Source organism: Dama dama, chromosome 13 (assembly GCF_033118175.1).
Source record: "Dama dama isolate Ldn47 chromosome 13, ASM3311817v1, whole genome shotgun sequence".
Lineage (NCBI taxonomy): Eukaryota > Metazoa > Chordata > Mammalia > Artiodactyla > Cervidae > Dama > Dama dama.
This window is the reverse complement of record NC_083693.1, coordinates 19,211,896-19,217,895: the sequence shown is the minus strand read 5'-3', so window position 1 is coordinate 19,217,895 and position 6,000 is coordinate 19,211,896.

Here is a 6,000-nt window from a genome sequence, read left to right as displayed (position 1 = left end):
CCAGGCTCCTCTGTCCATTGAATTTTCCAGGCAAGAAACCTTGACTGGCTTGCCATTTCTTTCTCTGGGGAATCTTTCCACCCCAGGGTTCAAACCTGTGTCTCCTGCATTAGCAGGTGGCTTCTTTACCACCGGGCCATGAGGGAAGCCCTGTAAGTTTTTGCTCAAGATCCTAGAGGTCACAATAGCAAGGTGTGAATTTGAACTCAAACCTGAATAAGCCCAGAGCCTCAGTCCGTCGTGTATCGCTGTGATTATAAGCTGCAGGACTCAGGAGGTTCAGTCACTGGGAGAGGCCAGGTGCCAGTGGACAGATATTTCCTTGAGCTGGACCGCTGGGATGGGGCTGGGAGTGGTCACAAGGTCTACCAGAAGCAGGAAGATGGCAAGGCAGTAAAGTCAGAACGGGCCTGGTATCTAAGAGAGAGCAACTCTGCGAGCATCTTCAGGAAAAGGATTAGGGACTGGGATGAAAACAGAGATTCTCCGAGTTTTCAAAAGGAGTCTCTGAGTCCCCAAGATTGTGGGTCTCAGATTTCCCTTTTTCCAGAGGGAAAGACTGTTGACTGAAAAATATCTGTCCCATACCACCTGACATATTCCAGCTAATCAATGACCTGTTATCTAGGGAGTTTAAATAGAGACTGAAGTAACTGACCCTTTGGAGAGAATTCACTTGCTTCAAGGTCATCTCCGAGTAAAAGTGATGCTAACGAGGGGAGGAAGGAGAGAAACAGTGAGCAGCGTGTGGGAGAGGGAGCCAGAGGGGTTGGGGGTTGCAGCTAGAAGGGTCAGAGGAGCAGAGAAAGAAGGAAGCCCCCGGAAATGACAAAGAGCCTCAGAGAAGGATGGGCTACCTACAAGTATTATTTTTTCCTGATCCTAATTCTACACTATTTTTACTGCTCCTCTCTCCTAGAAGTGGTACCCAGCTTGGAAGAGGGGCCACAATTTATCTGAGAGCCTGCAGTGGTGGGTTAAGATGAAGAATAGTCCAAGTGAAAGGTGGGCTATATTTATTGATAGAAATAAGACCAAGCATATGAGTTATATCACCTCACTTGTAAATAGATTGTAACTTCTTATACAAAGATGACTCAGATTTAAAAAAATTCAACCTTGGGTTATTTACAAGAAACATACATACTACCACATGACAACAACAACAACAACAAAAGGAGAGTAAAAGTTACATCTGAAAAAATACAAGAGGAAGAACAATGAAGCCTTGTAATTTTAATACCAAAGTGCAACTCTGGGTTCAGGGACTGAGGGGAAAGAAGAAAGGAGGCCATGATAGCAGGAAGACCACACTGAAGATTTAAGGATATGAACCTTCAAATCTGGAGAGCATTGTATTGACAGCAAATGTATACATTTATACAAGGACCAAAGTCTGTGCAAAATACAAGAAGAAAGAGAATTGTACTGGGGAACTGTAACTCATTAAGCAGGCAAAAATGAACAGTGTTGAAAAATATTAATTTTTTAAGGCTATGTCAAAGCAGCTGTTGCATATTAAAAACCTAATGTTCCCAAACAAGATTTTGGTAACTCTCAAAGAATTTAGTTTCACCTTCCACTTAAACTGGAGTTAATTGCTTAACTGTCTCTTCTACTAGATTTCACAATTAAAAAAAAAAAAGCAACCATGTCATTTGTATTTGTGTTTCCTTGTGGCAACCAGTTCTATGCTTTGTACAGGAAAAAGGCCAAAGAAGTGCTTTTAACTCACAGAAATTTCATCTACTATGAACCCATTTGCCAGGAATAGTATACAAATGGCACAACTATTAATACTTCTTTCTGTCCTTCCCCCCTCATATCAAATAAGGTCACATCTTTCTCCAGTGATGTGGCTTCTACATTATGTCCAACTTCACTGCAAGCCTTCTTCCCACTTGCTTCACGTTAGTTAAGCGCTTGCCTATTTCCAGGATACTGACCTGTGGGCACCTGTATACGTCTTCTTGTTCTTTCTCTTCCAAAACTATCTCCCTTCATCCTTCAGATGTCAGTATGCACAGCACCTTTCCTAAGAAGCCTTTCTTATTGTTTTAAAAATGGGTCAGAAGTTTGTTTTTATCATGGCTCGGATGGTAAGGAATCTGGCTGTAATTCAGGAGACCCAGGTTCAATCCCTGGGTCAGGAAGATCCCCTGAAGAAGGGCATGGCAACTCAGTCCAGTATTCTTGCCTGGAGAGTTCCATGGAGAGCTAGCAGTCTACACTTCATGGGGTCGCCAAGAGTAGGACATGACTGAGCATCTGTCCCTTTCACTTCCGTTTGTTTTAATCAGGGATGATAAGATATGCAGATATGGAAGAGAATGCCATGAAGGAAGAGGTTTGTACCCACAGACGCTGAGAAGGCAGGCCATCCACGCAGGGACACAGAGGGAAGCACCAATGTCAGCAGGACTCAGGCAGAGGGAGTGAGGAGACGTGGGCAAGGCAAGCAGGCTGCCCGGGCTCAGGTTTGCCCAGTGTGAATGACTCCAGGGCGCTGTGGGCCACAGAGGCTTTCTGCGTTTGTCTGGTCCCTGGTCCCTGGGTGGTTAGGGTGAGTGGGTAGTGACCTAAGAGGAGCCTGAGAGCCAGATAAAGGGGAGAGCTGAGGAACATGGCTTTGGATTGCTTGGTTCACATATGAAAGTGGGAATTGGCTATCCGTGAGAGAGACAGTCTCTCCAGATCACCGAGGCTCCAGGTGAAAACGTGTGTGTGTGTGTGTGTGTGTGCTCAATCGTGTCTGACTCTTTGCAACTCCATGGACTGTAGCCCACCAGGATCTTCTGTCTGTGGGATTTTCCAGGCAAGAATACTGGATTGGGTTGCCATTTCCTTCTCCACTAGGTGAAAATAAAAGGGTGCAATTAATGTACCAATGACAGTCCATTGCATTGCTGTTTTTATTGTCTTCCTAGCATTTCTCATACGCTGTGTATTCAGATGTGCTTTTTCAAGATTTAACTGAGCATTTTTTTTTTTTTTTTAAGTTTTCATCCCTGCTTGCACATTAAGACCACCCAGGGAACTTTTACAGAATTCTATTGCCAGAGACCCACATAGACATTTGATTTCTCTGGGTTGAAGAATGAGGGTTTTGTTTCATGTTAGGTGACTCAGGCGCTGCTGCAGTTGAGAATAGCTACCCAGCCAATGAATGCATAGCATCCGATGATCAGTTACAGAAATTTCCAAGTATTGATATTAACTCAGGGACAAGCAAAAAGGTAATGACTATTGACATAAATTAGATGCATTTAAGAGCATTCATTTGTTCAGTATTTAAAAATTAAACTTAGCATGACATTAAAGAAGTTTCTATTTTGTATCTAATGCAATGCATTACTCTTTTTATGTATTTATTAGAGTTTATTTTCTTAATGGGAAAACTTTATGCATTGCAAGCGCTTACTAACTTAGACTTTCAAAAGTTTTGGGATGTCATCTAAAAATGCCTGATTCATATGAGAGAACTCAGAAAAACTAAAGATGTACTAATAAAATGTTAAGAGTGGAGTTAAAACAGACGAGATGGAAAAAAAAAAAAACAGATTGAGATGGAAATGAAATTCCTAGATGAAAATGGATGGAGAATATTGTAAAAGAAAAACACAATTGGAAATAAGAAGGGGAGAGAAACACTGTTAGAATAATGAAGTGCAAGTCCTAGATTCCAATAATGAACATAGTGAAATCAACATGGACAAGCCCGACATAGGAAATATGAATTACATACAGCCAGGAGCACTGCAAGATATTGGGGGCAAGAGTTAAACCCATCAAATAATATATCAACTGCCATCCTGACAGAGGGGTTTCACTCAACCGGCTGTCAGAGGCCCCTCATCCATTATGATTGCTGCTCACAGCTGAATTCAAGAAACCCACGGCAAAGTACAGCGCAACTTGAAGATGCTTGGTAGCTCAGGGAGGCCGAGATGAAGACACCAGCCAGATCTTTAGAAGATGATGACTAGTTTTATTAAATATTATGCATAATAAGCAATGTTTCCTTGTGTACTCGTTGCTACTTGAATACTGCATGTGAAATCAGTGGGAGCTGGTTGGTAATTTTTGTGTGTATACTTTTTTTTTGTCTGCTTCCCCCCAAAACGATAAACTTCCTAAGAGTGCAGAACATAGCAGTATTCTCCCTTTAGTGCCTGCTTTACTATTAGGCACCTGGTGAATGTTCCATAAATGTGGGCTATAATGTGATATGATAGCTATTCCAGAGGACTTGACTACAGGAGTGTCATAAATGTTTAACGCAGGTAGAAAAGAGAGAGAGAACATGGAGTTGGGAAGGAGGGCATGAATAATCCCAACTGGAGATTATGGGAAAGGTGTTTGGGGAAGGTGGTAACTAAAATGGCCCCAGGAAGCTTTCGAAAAGCAGGGATTTAAGTGCACTGAGGTCACCACCCTGGACTCAGTCCAGGTTCCCCCAGAACCATGTAAACAGGGCTCATTACCCTCTGCTGGAATCATCTCACCTTCTCCTTAACATTTCCTGGATCCAGGCCGCCTGGAGGATGCCACTGGGACAACTCTCTTGTGTGCTGGCTGTATTATTTTATGTGTGTTCTTCCTTGCCAATTCCAGCACACTACTTCTACTTTGCTTACCTGCCTTCCAAAATTGAAGAGATTTTCCTAGAGCTTGTCACTCTCGTGAAGACATCCAATGAATTCATCGCATGGTGTTTGTACTTTATCCTCTCTGTTTCATCATGTCTCATCCATGAGTCCATTATGTCTCACGTCTCATCCGGGCTTCCCTAGTGGCTCAGATGGTGAAGAATCTGCCTGCAATGCGGGAGACCTAAGTTCGATCCCTGGGTCAGGAAGATCCCCTGGAGAAGGCAATGGCAACCCACTCCAGTATTCTTGCCTGGAAAATCCCATGGACGGAGGAGCTTGGAGGGCTACAGTCTATCGGTTCATAAAAAGTCGGACACGACTGAGCGACTTCATTTTTCCATCATGTCTCAGGCACAGGGGCCTCTAGAATTCTGCTAGAAAAGAGAAGATAACTTTATCCTGCATGTATATAAGTAGTATATATCTCATTATTCTGGGAATTACTCAAGCTTACCTCTCTTGCAACCGGTCAAAAGAGGGAATCGATCGGTACATAATGAATGAGGAAAAAAATGATGATTTAATTCATAATCTTTTGTTGTTGTTGTTGAGTTGCTAAGTCATGTCTGACTCTTCGTGACCCCCATGGACTGCAGAATGCCAGGCTCCTCTGTCCTCCACAGACTCCTGAACTTTGCTCAAACTCATGTCTGTTAAGTTGGTGATGCTATCTAACCATCTCATCCTCTGTCATCCCTTTCTCCTCCTGCCCTCAATCTTTCCTAATGTCAGGGTCTTTTCCAATGAGTTGGCTTTTTACATCAGGTGGCCAAAGTATTGGAGCTTCAGCTTCAGCATCAGCCCTTCCAATAAATATTCGGAGTTGATTTCCTTTAGGATTAACTGGCTTGATCTTGCACTCCAAGGGACTCTCAAAAATCTTCTCCAGCACCACAGTTAGAAAGTATCAGATTCATAGCTTTGTCTATTACCAAAGATTTTGAGAAACTATTTTTGACATAGTTACTGACATAAATGAGAACACTGTATTTTCATAGTTATATGAATGTCTCTTATTGTCTAAAAACTTCTATTCCAGTTTATTACAGAAATCAAAAGTGAAACCAAGTAGCTTTAAGTAAGAAGATAAAGAATAAAGTAGCCTGAGCAGCTCGTAAGGGCCCAGGATAACAACATAGAAATACTGTTGTTTTGCATTTTATCAGCAACCTAAACATGAAGGTATGAAAAACCTATGGCTAGTTAAAAAGATCTTCTTCCCCCACAGCTTCCCAAATTTTTCACACTCTATCTGCAGGGATGGTGTGATGCTCTTGTTCAGTCACCAAGTCGTGTTGGACTCTTTGTGACCCCAGGGGCCACAGCATGCCAGGCTTCCCTGTCCTTC